At 43.5% G+C, this 16,312-nt stretch overlaps 1 protein-coding gene across 2 annotated transcripts in view; it reads left to right on the forward strand.

The window, feature by feature from the left end:
• Window positions 1–374: 374 nt before the first annotated feature.
• LOC119172648 (kin of IRRE-like protein 2) overlaps window positions 375–16,312 on the forward strand; it is a 140,763-nt gene continuing 124,825 nt past the window's right edge. Inside the window, exon 1 of one of the 2 annotated variants that reach the window (XM_075892752.1) lies at window positions 375–531. The gene's annotated coding sequence lies outside the window, so the exon portion shown is untranslated. The remainder of the gene's footprint in view (window positions 532–16,312) is intronic. The other variant, XM_075892754.1, reaches the window with a different exon arrangement.

A 16,312-nucleotide genomic window follows, 5' to 3' on the forward strand; every position in this document is an offset into this window, starting at 1 on the left:
TTCCCGCCGCGCGCTGTGCCATTGGCGCACGCGGTGCCGACTGGCTCGGACGCACGCTCCGAAGCCTGGACGCACATCGGCGTCGCTGTAGCCGACGTGTTGACGAGCAACGCTGTCTGCTGATGCTGCTGTTTGCTCGCTATGGAGGAGTGAAAGCGTTTAAATCTGAAAGGCAAAGAAATCGTGACACACCACCCGTGATTGGCATCCCTTGGCACTGAACGCTTCCTCACACCGAACATTGCGCATCCACAACTGTTTGAACTTGGATTTAGCGACCGTTTGGTCGGCCTCGCTGTTCAAGCTTTCTTCACGTGAGCGTATGTACCTGCTGAACATGGCTCGGGCTTCAATCACTCGGATTGGCTTTCTTCTGACAAGTGCGGTGACTATTTGCTGCTGAGTTTACCCGACTTGCGGACCAACCTCTACCAGCCGCCCGCTGACCTACCTCTCTGTGCTCTTGCCTCAAGATATTACGGATGACTAGAAACAAGTGGTTTTACGTCGATGTTCCTTTCATCGCTTGCGGTAAGCTTTTGCACCTTTGCGGCTTTTCTTTCGGGTCTTGAAGGAAGAAAAAGAAGTTGATTTATGCGGATATCAATGAATAATGCTTGTCGAAGTGGCTAATGCGTCGTTTTAAGTTTCGCTGGTTTCTTGTATGGCATGGCAACTCTCAAATATTCGAGAAACGTGGATATAACAACAGAACTTCTGTGCGGGGTGCGCTTCACTCGACAGTTGTATTTACGGAATAGAAAAACATGGTGCTCACAAATTTAGAAATAACTTGCGTCATTCTTGCGCCATCGTCATTTGCGTCGTTCTTATACATCACACATTAATCTATAGTATTGTGAGTAGACAATACCTTGCAATATACTTCAGTCTTCATACTTTCCCATGAACAGCTTTCGCCATAAGGGAAAAAATACACGAAAAGAATATACAATTAAATGATTCGGATGCTATATTGTTGTCCACTTCTTTCATTTGTCACATCACCAGCACTTGCGTGCACGTAAACGGTGGTGTGAGCGTTCAATTTCCATGAATGAGATGATGTTTTACTGAATTAGTTGGAGGTTTCATGTTTACTTAAAATGCGTTTTGTTCAATTTATTTGAGAGGTGGTTATAATCGCTCTGACTGAGATACTTAAGGCTCCTTTAAAAAGCGGCAACCTGTCGCCTGTGTTTGCGATGAAAAATTAAATCGACGACTTCGTGGTCATTAGGGGTCATATTTCATGAGTGTCTGCCACTAATTGTCCCGCCTCCGATTTTGTGGGAAAGTGCTTAAGAGGTTGCAAAGTTTACTTGTACTTTACTGGCAATAGCGCTCCTATATTAAGTATCAATCGTGCATGCATCGAAGCAGGCATAATGGTTTTCTTGGCGGGGTTGATGACCGCAAGCCTCAGTTTTTCGCTTTTCTTTTCTTTTTTGTACCATTGTCTTAGCAGCTTTTCTTTAGCTAAGTTCAAACATTCAAGAACGCAGAATTGATTGGGAATAGAGTAGTCCATCCGTATTATTGACTTCTTTGCCTTCTATATTTTTTATGAACAATATCGCAAGCATCCAGCAGCGGTGCCAAGGTGACATGGTTCTTACGGTGGGCGTCAATGTGCAAAATGAATACTGGTGCTGCTAGACGTTTCAGTAAAACGCAACATGACGAGATTGACGTAAGACATGGTACTCTGCGACTGTGTTGCAGATTAGGTTCTTCTCCGCGTGTTAGGCAGAATTGTGTCACTGCATAAAACACAAAGCTCATTTACGCGCTATCGTCAAGGAGCTGAGCCCGTTTCTGAGCAATTCCGGCGTAGGCGTCGTTCGTTGTTAAATAAAAGTCAGTTTTGCGTGAACGAAAACTTCAGAGAGATGCAAAATCATAAATGAAAATTTTCGATTGGAGGTCCAATCGAACTCAAGCTTTCTGAGTGGCAAGCAGTTGCTCTACTATACCGAGCCACGCTTGTGCTTCAAGCTGCTTCAGAAAAGAAGCCGATATGAATGTCATGCAGCAAGAGAAATCTCCTGAACATTTGTAATATTGCGTGACAGAAGCGTTTGGTCGCAGTAGACGTAAAAAATTTGGAATAGTCCTATGAATGTTTCGTTTAAAACTGCCCACCCCCTAAAACGCGCCCAAAAGATGTAATCGTCAGTGTAAGAACATCTACATGTACAGTGTGCAACCGTGCAAATGGCTGTAGAACAGTACCGACGCGTACTCTCCAACAGAATAATTATGGCGTAGTAAGCACTTCAGAGATGTTCCTGCTATAGTCATTGTAGAATAACTTTAAACAGCCTAAATTACGCGTACATGAGTTTCTATTCCTTCTGGCATGGATCCACTGAGAAGTGTAGCCAGGCCGCAGTTTGGGAAGGCGATATGAGCAGGGCCCGGTCAAGTTATCACAATTGACTCTATAGACGAACCTCAAACGTCCTCCAAGTTTCTTTGCTTGTTTTTTTTTTGTAGTGATTAAAACTAAACAAAAGTACATGTATTCAATGTAATGTGGATTTGTAGGTTTATAAAACAAACTAAAGCGTTTTTGTAAATTATTCTCATGTCTGTAATTTCTCGGGAACAACTTAAGTCGCTAACAAAGACACCACACTTTTCATAATGATTACAATTTTCGGTTGTGACTGCGCACATTGTCGATCTAGACTACAAGTTTGGTCTTTTGTCTTTGAGGGTTGACGAAAGAGCTTTAGTTGCCGTATAACGGTGTCTGCTACTCATACTGAGGTAGAAGTAAAAAAGAAACTTCTGTGGCTGTACACGTACTTTCCAGTGCTTAGGATAGTTTAAACGAGAAATTACGTTAGGTAGAAATACGTACACTCTGCAGAACATATAGACGGAACACTTCGAGATAAACTATGTCGAACCATGCATATGAGTCTATAGGCACTCATTAGAGTGTACATTTGAACACCTCACATCAAACCATGATCTTATTGGGTCCTTATTGTGTTCTTAATGGAGCCCAGATGCAAATCATTTTCATATTCTTATTGTGTCGATTCTTATCGAGAGCAGTTCGCATTATGCATGCTTAAGGTTTCCCTTATATTACAAGTAAACGCAAAAAAGCCGGGTAATTCTACTGAAGTGAAGTGAGAAAAGCCATTTCATGCGTGCTTTCTTATGCGGCATCGTATTGCAAGCTTTTGTGGTACAATAAAGAAAAAATCTTTCTATGGGTCACAGTTCGGTCTAGAACAAAGAATGAACACCTTTTCTACGGCCATTTTCGCGTGAATCGGCTGTATAGTTACTGTCTAGAGTTAAAATCACAGCGAATGCGGAAGCACGATCATCTGAGCGTACCCCACTATTAAAAACTCGTCACTTTGTTTTTAGATTGATAGAGAGTAATTTTTAATCGTATCCGCCGCAATTTCCTGGTTTATAACTTGGTGTGCTACTTTAGGTGGTGGGTGATGACTATGGCATACACAGTGACAACATATACTCACGAATAATACGTAGTCACACACACATATGGGTGATGGAGGCGGAAATACTGTAGGCCCATGTGCTCAGATTTGGGCGTTTGTTAAAGATCCCAGGTGGTCACAATTTCCGAAGCCCTGCACTACGACGCCTTTCATAATCATATGGTGGCTTTGGGACGTTAACCCCACATATCAATCAATCAATTCCACACATATGTGCACAAAAACAAGATTTTAATGCGTCGTTCTCTTGCGTAGTCCTTAAAAACACCAACACTTTCGTTTGCCGTGTCGCACAGAATTTTTTATTTTTTTTTTTTTGCCATGAGACAATGAAGTGCCGCAGCTCTAAGCTCAAGCCACGTTGCAAATACACAGCGGTCTTCAGAATCTGGCGCTCGATTTTAATTTCTCTATAAGCGACTGTTTAAACCGGTGTAAATTTAGGTTTGTTTTGCTGTCAATTTCGCTTTCGACACAAAAGAATGCCAAATGTATAAACTATGTTCCCATTTAAAAATAATCTACTCAGAACAAGTTCATTACGCGAGCCCTGTGATGCGATGGAAAACGCGCGCGGACACGAAGTTTGTTTTCACTCGGTGACAGACTCACGCAAATGACTACGACGTGAATTCATTAAGGGTCCTACGAGCGGCTTCTTGTACCTAAAAACGAGCACCTACTGACAATCGATCCTCGGTGCTGTCGTTAGAAAACAAAACGGAAGCACGTGGCATAACGAGACTTTTGCGGGACTCAATAAACGGTACGTTCCGGAGATAGCGCGTGTACGGAAATAACGGTGGTCTTGTTTGCCCGTCGTGCCTGTCGATAACGTAATTATGGCTTCGCGTGGTACCGTGCGATCTCCGATACGAAACAAGTCCGTCTGGGAAACGCTGTGTGTGTGTGGTTCCGCCTTGGGCGCACACCCTGTGGGTCGACGAAAAACGAGTTCTCGGACGAAAACGCTCATCAGCTTTGTAAGTCTTGGCATGAATGCCTCGAGCATCTGCGGTGAGCAGAGCTCCGGTTACGATCATGCCACGAACGCGACATTCTCGCTGAGCAGGTTGTCGTAACAAACAAGGGACATGGTCCTATGTGCAATTGTCTATGATGAATTGAAGGCGAATGACAACTTTTTTCATTAGTCCAATGCATTGGCACCACCGCTATCCCAAGAGAAGGTTTTCTGCAGGTGACATGGTTTGGTACTGCCTTCAGTATCGGAGGCGTTGGCAGCTAGTTAGATTTACCAGAGATATGCAGTGCTTCCCAATATCAGCCTACTTCTGACCAAGCGCCAATGTCGTGTGATGATGTCGCTAACTTTGACAACCTCTGATGTCATGGTGGGACGTAGTTTGATCTTTTTGCATCATTAGTGTGGACGCCGTCACCACCGACGATCACTGTTCACGCTTTAGGAGGCATCAAATGTTTTCGCCTCAGAACAGGTTCTTCTACACGCCCTTGCACTCAAGGATGCGGATCGTGATGTGGTTCACGTCGCATAAAACTAACCTGCTTTGAAATCTCACGAGCCATTGTTCTTCAGCTTCCATAGAGCAACGTTGCTAAGAACAAATATGCACGGGTTTCATTTACAGCCGGAGTAGCTGTATTTCGACTGGGGCAAACTGCAAAAAAACATCTTTTTACGCATATTGAGCTTAATGTGAGGAACCTCCAAGTTGGTTGAGTTATTCTGAACTACAGTGTCAATTAACGGTCAAAATATACCGTATCGTCGATCTCACAAATTTCTGGGTGTCATAGTCGACAGAGACATATCATAAGGCCCTCATGTGTCGTATTTGAAAAAGCTATTGACAGGCATATGCCATCTTTTAAAGTTTCTCGCTGGAAAGACTTGGGCAATGCAGCCTAATGCTATGTTACGACTGTATAGGGTGCTTTTCCTTGGCTTTTTACGATACAGTCTGCCTGCATTATCAAACGCCAGCAAAACAAGTCGACGCATGATACAAGGCGTTCAAGCACAGGAGCTTCGAATATGTCTAGGTCTGCCTCAGGGTGCCTCAACAATGGCGACTATAGCTATAGCCAAAGACCACCTCGTGCAGACCCATATTGAAATTGAAGCGTTGAGAAAACACATAAGGCATGTGGGCCGGACTCCCCATCACCACCTAGCCTCTCTGCCAGTGGATAGACCTCATACGTCATTTTGTCGAACAATAACTACACATGGGGACTCCCTACCAACTGGTTTTACGCCCGCGGCCAGACCTTCAATTCCTCCATGGTGCCTCAAACAGCCAGTAATCAACCTGACAATACCAGGCATCCAGAAAAAACGAGATTTCTCAATACCAGCCCTCAAGCAGCTCGCCTTACTTCTGCTGTACGAGAAGTACCAAGACTGCACCCACGTCTACACCGACGGCTCCGTCCTGCCAAACAGCTCCACAGCGGCGGTCGTTATTCCAACGCACGCCACAACCATCAAATTCAGGACAGCTCATGCAACCACAACAACGGCAGCAGAGCTTGCAGCGCTTCGCGCTGCGCTGCGTTTCATTAACGACCAGAGCACGCAACGGTGGACGATTTTGTGCGACTGCAAGCCGGCACTGCAGTCACTTCTGTCAAATCTACGCCGTGGTCTATACGAGCAGTTGGTATTTGAAACAGCAGAAATGCTACACCACACCACGTTATATTTCAGTGGTTGCCAAGCCACTGTGGAATTATCGGTAACGAACGAGCTGATCAAGCTGCCCGTTCAGCCCATACAGAAGACAACGACCAGTCAATACCTCTCTCAAGGACGGACGCTGCAAGGAGGCTCCGCATGCTTGCTCGCCAACGCTCCCTGGCTCTTTGGAATGAGCCTCTCTTTACGCATGCAAGATTACGATCCCTTGATCCAACGTTAAGCATGCAGCTTCCAACAAAAATTCGACGAGGTGACGCTACTGCTCTGTGCAGACTGTGGTTGGGAGTCGCGTTTACCCGTGCGTACGCGTTCCGCATAGGTATGGCCGACACCGCCGACTGTGCACACTGCGGAGATGAAGAAACAATTCGACATATCCTGTGTGACTGCCCGAAATACAACATGGAAAGACAATACCTTTCTAATAAACTAAACAGATTAGATGACCAGCCGCTGTTAGAAGAAAGTATACTGCGCCATCGTCATGACTCATCGTCTTAGAAGAAAGCCGTGCAAGCGCTACTGGGCTTCTTACGAACTACTGGCCTGTCGGAACGCCTCTGAGTGGACTGATTTTGTGTGTGCGTGTGTGTCGGTGTTTTTCTCTTATTTATTTTTAACTCTTTCTTTCTCTTTCAACCCCCTATTCCCCAACCCCAGTGTAGGGTAGCATACCGGATACTAGCATCTGGTTAACCTCCCTGCCTTCCTTATTTCTCGTTTCTCTCTCTTTCTTTCTGAACTACAGCCTCATGGGTTCTCTCAATATGACAGCATAAAATGGCGTGTTCGAGTCTTACCGCGGTGGTGTCATTTCGGCGAAGGTGAAAGGATAGACGCCCATGCCAAGGTCTATTCAAACACGTTGCGAAGGCTCACGCGAAAAGCGGTTCAGAAGCTATTGCCAGCGACATCAGCATGGGGAGTTATGGGAGCTGCGATTGAGTCGCAACAATGTGTGGAGGAAACAAACACGATAATGAAAAAAATCTAGCTTTGATTTAAAGTCAAAGCAAGCAATAGGTCTTACAAATGAGATTTGTTTTCTCAAACAGTATTATGTAGGTGTATTGAACAAGGAATTTTTGGTGTTTTTTTTTATTTTTGCAAAAAAAATGTTTTTTTTCTATCGCCCTCTGCCCATGCATGCTATTACTTAGTGCAGCCCTTGCGCTACATGGGTGCACTACATGGGTGTACTACATGGAAAGGTCCACTCGTAAAACTCGTCTGCGAAGACACATCCCCTCAGGTGTTTTAGTGTTCTGCGCCTGCTTGCGTACTCTGTTGTTCTCGAAATTGTTAGGTGCATTTTATCCTTGGTGAACGTCTTCAGTGCAGTGTGAAACGGGCAGTGGAACTATGCGAATTATGCGGAAACGATGTGCTGTGCAAGGATGCAATAGCATCAAACGTAGGCCTGGTAACCCATGTCTTCTAGATAAGAAACAAGAATAATGGTTCGGATTGAACTGCTCGCTGGGCTTTCATCCAGCAGTATTCCTGCAGCCCGGTTTCTTTCATGAGCATGCAGTTCCCACTATTCGCGGTACACGTGAGAAGATCGCCAAGTTATCTATCACGGTACTATTCGCATGTCTTCATTCGCATAGGTAGCGGTAATTTAGCATATTGCAAAAAAAAGAAAAACATAACGCAGGGAGTGTCCGCAGACTTTTTTGTTCTTATTTCCATTTTGTGCCGTGAAAGTAAATTTAAAATATTGTGACAATTACATGAAACTAAGGTGTCATTATTTTTGCGTGCCTAGGCGTCACATCTTCCTGTTAAAACAGAAGATCACAAGCATTGTGCATGCTAAAAAAACCTGCGTATGCGTGAAACAAATAATCCATGCTGCAGATATCACATGTATACGCTGCTACACTGCTGGTTGCCTTAATCCATCTGCGAAAGATGCCACTAACGGCAAAAAAAAAGACCCTACACAGCAGTGTGCCAAATATTCAAAACATGATTTGACACATATAACCACACAAAATGTTATTGTTATTATCACAAAGTGACAGCCTCAGTATTGCGTGTGAAGCATAGAAATTAATTGCTGGGCACCTCGTGGAACACGATACGTTTTTATAGTTCTAAAAGAAGTTACACTGTCCTCCGCCAGAGGGAATTATGTGTAGATTCGAAGCAGCCAACGCTAACGCCTACACTGGCGGTGGTCTTGACGCTGGCTCTCACCTCGTTGTTGCGTAGGAGAGAAATCTTGGGAGGTGCAATGCATGCAGTGATCGACTAGTGTTTCCTGCAGAAACATGTCGATTGCTGCTAATGGGCAATGAGAGAGAGATGACTCCAATTAGACACAGAGACCCGCAGTGATTAACGCGCACGCTGCGAATTTCATTCAACAACACACAGGAGAAATCTCCAATCGGCACTACTTCAGAGGTCAAGATCCAGTGCCTATACATATATGCGGAGTGGCCAGTGCAGGGGGAGCAGTCGATTGTTTTTTTTTTTCAATCAAGAATCTTCCTAGTGGATGCTGCCTGCGTCGTCGTTGCGGACGAAAGAGGGGAAGGGGGCATGTAGGTGAGGAGAGAGAGGGGACGTGAATGCACAATGGGGATGTAAAAGCCGGAAGGAGAGATGCCTAGAGGATAAAGAAGGAGGGGGGGGGGGTGAGCGTAGACTAGCAGACGCTCGTCGGCATAGCAAAGCGAGTGTTGGGGCAGCGAAGAGGACGTGCGTGCGCAATGGAGGTGTTAACGCTGCCGGGAGGGACGCCTAGAGGAGAGATAGGGGGAAGCGAGAGCAGGTGAGGTGAGGGGCACGCATGCGCAGTAAAGGTGGTCACGCCGCACACCGGATTCAGCTCGATCATAAAAAGCTTTGCAAATCCAATGGTTTAAAAACGGGTGTGCGTTTCACAGAATCTTTCCGTTCTGGATTATTAAGGTGAGTTCTATTGCATCCTATATATGTTCCCTCGGTTAAGCCGCTTTTCGTAAAGCCGCCTTTTAAGTCCATCGTTATTCCTTTCTCGCCGAACTACGAACTTCATTCAGCTTAAACCACTTCCGCGTTTAGATTTTCACTGGAGATCATCCCTGTTTGCGCTCGTTACTTTAAGGCACTGTTTGGTGTTTCTCCGCCTTTTGATGTCGGCTCGTCAACCTGTAGCCACTGACTAGAGCTTTCATGCATCTCTTTTGTAACAGTGAACAAACTCGTGTTTTTGTGGCCCTCGTCAGAACTTTTAAAGTGTCAAGCAATTGGTCATAAGCTCTTTTGCTAAGTCGACAACAACAATCTATCAGACAAATTGTATGAAACGCATTTTACTAGAGCTCGCCGATTATTGGGTTGCTTGTTCGTGCTAACATGTCGGTTATTCGAGATAGAACTACAGAAAAGCACGTATGAACCGATATGCTGTGTCCATGTGACCAACGGATGCATCTTTTCGGCCCGTACAGTAAAGAGCGATGTTTGTTTTGGCTAATCCGTAGTATTCATCTCCCTCCTTTTATTCATTTCCTTCTTTATAATTGTGAGGGTGTGAAAGGAGGAAATGTTCAGAAGGAGAGAACAAGTACAGAGAGAAAAAGAGGGAGCAAAAAAGAACTAGAAAGAAAGAGAAACAGAGAAATAGAAAGAAATGATAGAGTGGAAATGTAGAACGCGAAAGAACAACTACCTTGAGTTGGACGAGTAGGCACATACTCCGACAACTGCACTGCAACATGGACGAAGACAAGGGGCCCGTCACTGTTCAATGTGTCTTGTTCTCTTCGCCTAAGTTGCGCTGCATTCGTCGAGAAACAACTGCAGAAAACGAAAAAATGACAGAAAGAAAGAAATGAGCGCAAGAAAGCAAAAAAACACAGAAAAAGATAGACAGCCGGAAAACTAAACACTGAGAGAAAGAGATGAAAAGACACTGACAAAGGTAAACAATAGCGCAAGCATACCAATATATAAAGGATAGTATATAGCAAACGGCAGAAGGGTATATTGATAGAACAGTATAGCAAAAGGTAGGAAAAAGTTGGGAAAGAGAGTAAAAGACTAGTGAAGTCAGACCAGCACTGCTGCGACGCAACCTTTGCGTGATTTAGCGTAAGCTGCGCTAATTTTGTTTCCCTTCCACTGCAGCATAGAGTTTCCTAAATACACACTAGAGGGCACTCTAACGCTAGTGTCTATAAATAAGGTTCGAAGAAAGGCTAAGAAATATGAAGGAGAGTAGATGGGCAGAGAAGGTGTTCCGTTATTTGTATAGGAAGAGCGTGGACACACAGTGGAGAAAAAGAACTAGAAGACTCACTAGTAAATATACGGCTGGTATTGTGAGCCATATGTCAACAAAGAGCGTTAAGGGAAAAGTCAGGGAGGCGGAGAGGATTTACTGGATGGCAGCTATGGAGAAAAAACCGGCTTTGAGTAACTACCGAAAGGGCAAAAATGAAATAAGGAGGGAGGCATTTTACGATAATTCAAGGGGAAGCGCTTTACTGTTTGAAGCGAGATCGGGTTGCCTTAGAACGCGTAGTTATAAAGCAAGATTCAGTAAAGAAGAAGAACAATGCACATGCTGCGGGAAAGATAAGGAAACGGCGGAACATGTTCTGATTGAATGTGGAGATATCCACCCAGGTGTACGTTTGGGCACGAACCTACAGGAAGCTTTGGGTTTTAGGGACAACAATGGAAAGCTGAACACACCCGCGATTGAAATAAGTAAGAGACGGTTAGAGTATTGGTGGCAGAAAATTAGAGAGAAAGGACAAAAATAAATATTGGAAAAATAAAATATGGACAGTGTGCCGTAAATGGCAGAGATCTGAAGCTGAAAATTTACCTTTTTTCCATTAAGATAGAATTTATCGAAGTAGAGGCATTAGGCCAACATAAAAAAAAAGAAAAAAGATTTTTTTTTGTCGAGCCTGGTGGCATACTTGTCACCACCCCGTTATAAAGGGGACGCTCATAGCATCCATTCTATAGGAGCTGCAATGCACAGGGCTTCCGCGAGCATGGGAAGGATGGGTAGTACAGGGATTTGTATATTCTTCGTATTTATGACTCCATTTGAGTTCTCGTGGCTTGAAGCCATTTTGTCAGGAAACACAAATCAACAATTGTTCGGAAGTTGCGCTTCATCACCTTAATATTTTAGGCTTGTCATTTTAAATAGGGTGACGAAGTCGAAAAAGGTTTGTTAATTTTTTCAAAACAAAACCAAAACGTTGCAATAAACGAAGCCACAAGTGCGATTCGCCGCTCGCTAGTACGAAGACTAAGCAAATCTGTGTATACCCATCATTCTTATGGTCGCTGAACGATCGCAGCGCCAAGGTCCCCTATAGTTGATTTAGTATACTGTATGCACTGCAGGGCACGAAATTATGTATTTATAGATACCCTGGTTAACATCTTCCATGTGTGCGAGCATTTTAGTAGTCCTCTCATTTCTTCTTCCGTTCTTAGTTATATTCCTCCCCTTGTCCCTTCTTGTAAGGCCGTAGACCGCGTGAAACCTAGTTAACCTCTCTGCTTTCTTTTACCTTTCTCCCTCTCCTTCCCCCGCTTCTTTTCACCTCTTTTTTCGCCTTGTGTTCCTGTCTGTTTTTCTTGCTACCATTTAGATTGGAGTATATAGCATGTCTAGGGGCGTTTATTATGCATGTTTGCAAGTTGGCACTTTTTTGGTTTATTCAATTGGGCGCAATCGACCCACAGACATTTGACACAGCGATACGGCTCTGCTCTTCCGGTAGTAGGTGTATGCCAGTGTGCAAAATAAAATAGCAAGCATGATAGAGAAAAGTGATTCAGTGCCCATTTCGGAATCGACAAATCCAGAGTCGATCGCGGCTGCGGTGACCGTATTTATTACCCGTTTTTCTCCCTATCGTTTGGCGAAGCCCACTGTTGCCATGGCAGTATGGAACCACAGACAACGCTCACAGGTGATGTTTTGAGCAGACTTCACATAATTTTTTTCGTTGTCTCACTTGATTCATGCGCTTGCTAAAAGCTGTACTTTATATTATATGATATACGTGTCACTAGCACTCAACAAAAAAAGCGTACTTAAAATTTTCTTGTCGCCTGGTTTGGCTTTGTTGACGCAAGAAATATTGACTATATGTGCTGGAACATGACAGACTATTTTGACACTTCGTGTAGCGAGGACTCACACTTGAGGCCAACTGGTATTTCTCTATACAGTTATCTCAAACAAGCCAATTACTGTGGCATTTGTATCGTTTCAAAGTACTGAAACATCTGCTGTCCATATCGGTCACAGTGTGTCTTATTTTAGTGTAACAGGTATAGGCCAACTGTGTTTCCCGATTTATTAGCAGTTGCCAGCGTCCACTGGCCTTTCTTTTTACCCTTTTTAATTGTGTAGCATGATGTAATACCAATTTTTATGTGTAGTACGGGTTCTTACCCTAGCAAAAATATTGACCTTCAGGTTTTAGCAGCAAAACGTGATAATAAATAAGGCCAGAAGCCGCATAGCAATGTACAAACAGTCGTACAACCGTCATTAGTGTTCGCCATTCTACAACACAAGGCAAATATTAGACTAAAGGTATAGTTCACTTCGATAATAAGTTCATTTCTGACAGTAACCTATCTTGAGAAAGCCGGTCAAAGGTAGGGTGTAAATTTAAAGACATTCTGCTAAGAAAATTCTCTTTGAACATGTTACCGCTACATTTGAACCATTCTGAAGCGCTATGCGGCATACACCGTCATATTCAAGGTGGGGGCATTATGAATGCACCCTTCACATTTCCGGCTTGAGGTGGGTTGAATCCCGGAGGTGCTTACAAATTTACCCGGAGATTAAAACGTGAGCCCCATTTCGACGTTGAGCCATATAGCTTCTTCTATATCATTCTACTTTACTGGACTGTGCCTCAATGAATACACATTCCATTTGACTTGAATATCCTGGAAATGCACCTTAAGTGTGGTCGGAGTATTCTAAGTGGTGCTTGCCCGTTCACTAAGCTATATCGAGGAAGAAGGGGGGAAGGCGGAACTAAAAGATATTGAGGGACATTTAGTGTTATAGCACACTCTCCGATCCGCATGCCTGCCTGGCTTATCGACCTGACCCTGTCTAATGAGCGCTTCGAGTTTGATCCCATATTGGGACAGCTGCGGCACGATGCTTCCAATTGCGTTGATTCCACTAAGCCACCGATAGTACTAGGCGACAGCCTGCTTCTAATGATGTAATTTACTTAAATGCGAATATGAAGCGCTAACAATGTATGTAAACATTGTCAAATAATAAAGGCTGAAGTGTACGAAGCCACTCTGGTCGTTCCTCGCGTTTGACACGAGAGGCTTGGCTCTGATTCAAAGGGACGCAGGCACTTTAAACTTATACAGTAGCGCAGCCATGAAGCATGAAACTGAGTTAACAAAGCGTTCTGCTCACTTTTGCGCAAATAAAATGAACCCCGCTATCTCAGCTGACCACTGTATTAGGATTGCTCATAAGACGGACGCAATGCATCACTTGAAGTTGCGTGCTGTCATAATTGACAGGCTTCCGAGTTATTGAAGCATACTTTAAGTGCGGTTTAAAAGAGCAAGTGAAAAGATGATATTAAATATGTAGGCATGTATAGCCTAATATGGGGCAGACACTTTTGAAAAATGGACTGCTTATTGCTGCTTACGTTAAGCCCCGACTTTCCGGATATATAAAATTGACGTGCATCACTGTACCATAACTCTATTTTTGGAAAGTTAAACCTCTCACGACTGCCCAAAGAGAGTACAATTGCATCTAATTGGAGTTAACGTCTATCTTTCTATACTCGTACGAAGGAAGTCAAAAGTAACCAAAAAAAGGACAAATTCCTCTCTTTTATATAGTGGCGACAACAGCTACTAGAAAATATTTGGTTGAGGTATTTGTACTGCAGCAAACATAAATACTACGGTAATCATCGTAATGGACACAACAAGTGTGGCACGTGCGAAAAACACACGTAGCCCTAAAGACGCGCTCTTTTGAAAACTTGGCAATATATGGCCTGGCGTATACTAAAGCAGTAAACGTATACTTTTTTTCACAAGCCTTATTTATACGCTGTTTATTTATGTCTGATGGAGACAATGCTACCTTTATGCAAATGAGAAACTTGAAGCGTATGCAGTCCACCTTGTCAAAACTTCCGCGTCATTCTGAGACCTTAACACAACGTTCTATCGGGCACTTCAATAACGTGTTGTTTTGGATGTCTGAAAAAAAAAGAAATTGCTGCTGCTATAAATTACCTCGGTAAAAAACAACAACCAAGGAATGAGTGTATGGTAGACTGGGGGAAAAAAGTGCGGTATGCAAATTTTCAGGAACGCACCAATCCAGTTTATTGTTGGGTAGCTGTCAAAAGCAGCCGTGTGCCTTGTCTGGCCATAATTTTCCTGTCTTTCTTGGTGGTGCTGGATTCGTTGCATTGAACGCTCGACTCCAAAGCGCGGAATCGAAAAACAATAAAACAATAACTAAAGTCAAAGGGAGCGGGCATATTATCTCGCGAGGATCTCACGTAATTAATAAGCGCTGCCCAGTCGTAGAGCGCCAGGCTTGCGGAAGACATATTAAATTCTTAAACGAGCTTTCCAATGGGCGTTTCTTTTATGCAGACTGCAGAGTATCTGTATAGCAGAGGCCAGTGCATTAAATACTTTTTTTTTGTGTTGAATTGAAGTGTGGGAGCTAGTGTCAAAAAATGTGGCCGACTTCCACCGCAGGGCCAAATTAGGGGCTCTGGTTGTGGGCCTAAATTATTCCTCGGCAGCTGATTAAGTATTTTCCTCCGTGTGTCCACTGGGACCATATAGCGGCTGGCTGGCTGGGCATGAGTATTCAAATCTGCACACTTAGCAGTCTTTCCACGAGAATGGAGGTAGAGAAGAAATTAACAGTGACAGCTACGCTGTCCGTTTAACATGATAACGAGTCCGAGCTCTTAAACCAGGACGTGACAAATTGGTTTAAAACCTATGGAACGACACAGAATGAAAGCATTCTTCTTTACCGTTCATAGAAAGAGAGAGAGAGAGAGAGAATAAAATGAGGGAAAGACAGGGAGGTTAACCAGAAAATGGAGTATCCGGTTTGCTACCCTGCACTAGGGGAAGGGGGAATGGGGAAGAAAGATTGGAAAGAAAGCGAAGAGGGAAATAGACGCGCGCGAAAAAAAAAGGGGAGGGGGAGCTGGGGTGCTACAGTCTATACAGTTCATAGAAAGGAAAACGTTGATGTAAGCGCAAGAGGTCAACGAGATTAGCCGATTCGTTCGTTACGCTTTGCTCTCTGATTAGTGCAAGAAAAAATTTGAAAGACGTAACGCAAACATGCGAAAGAATTAAGAGAAACAAGTATACCGCATTTACTCGACTGTAACGCGACCACGACCGTAACGGGAGGGTTAACTTTGGATATCCAAAATTCTAAAAAAAAAACTTGCATTATGCTACAATAAATATGATAAAGTATTTTTTTATGGAATTAAAATGAAACGAACGAGATATTCTTGCCACTTTCTCGTGAGCTCCTTTCGTTTTGCTTTGTTATTTGTAAGCATATATGTAAATATTATAAAGCATTGCCGTAAGCGCTGACGACAATGTAGTATCTGTCTATATGCAACCGATGCAGTCACAGTAGTTTCGCAAAACTCAACGGTTCTTCTGAAAACCAGTAAGAGTTCTGTCATCTGGTACTATAGGATTTCAGAATTTGAATTTCTGATACCGCAGATTCGACTATAAGCTGAGGTCACATATGACTACAAATAAAGAAAAGTTCCTTTGAAGTGTCGATGGATCACACGCGTGAACATTTGGTTAAATTCGCTCATAGATAATAAAACATGCATAACGTTTAAATACATTCGCAATCAGTCACTTTCAGGTAAAGCTTAAACCTACTCGTATTTTGTCTTCGTACAACACACGTCTTTATATTGTATTTTATTTTCTATTCAAGTACTCTACAGGGTTATTGTATTCGCAGGCTTCAACTAATTCGTAAGCTATATATCTTGATCTTGTGTTTGTGTAGCGTTTTGAATGCACACGCCTTTTATTTGGCGAACGGCTTGTTATTTTAGGAGATAGTTAA

This window comes from Rhipicephalus microplus, chromosome 4, assembly GCF_043290135.1.
Source record: "Rhipicephalus microplus isolate Deutch F79 chromosome 4, USDA_Rmic, whole genome shotgun sequence".
Taxonomy (NCBI): Eukaryota; Metazoa; Arthropoda; class Arachnida; order Ixodida; family Ixodidae; genus Rhipicephalus; species Rhipicephalus microplus.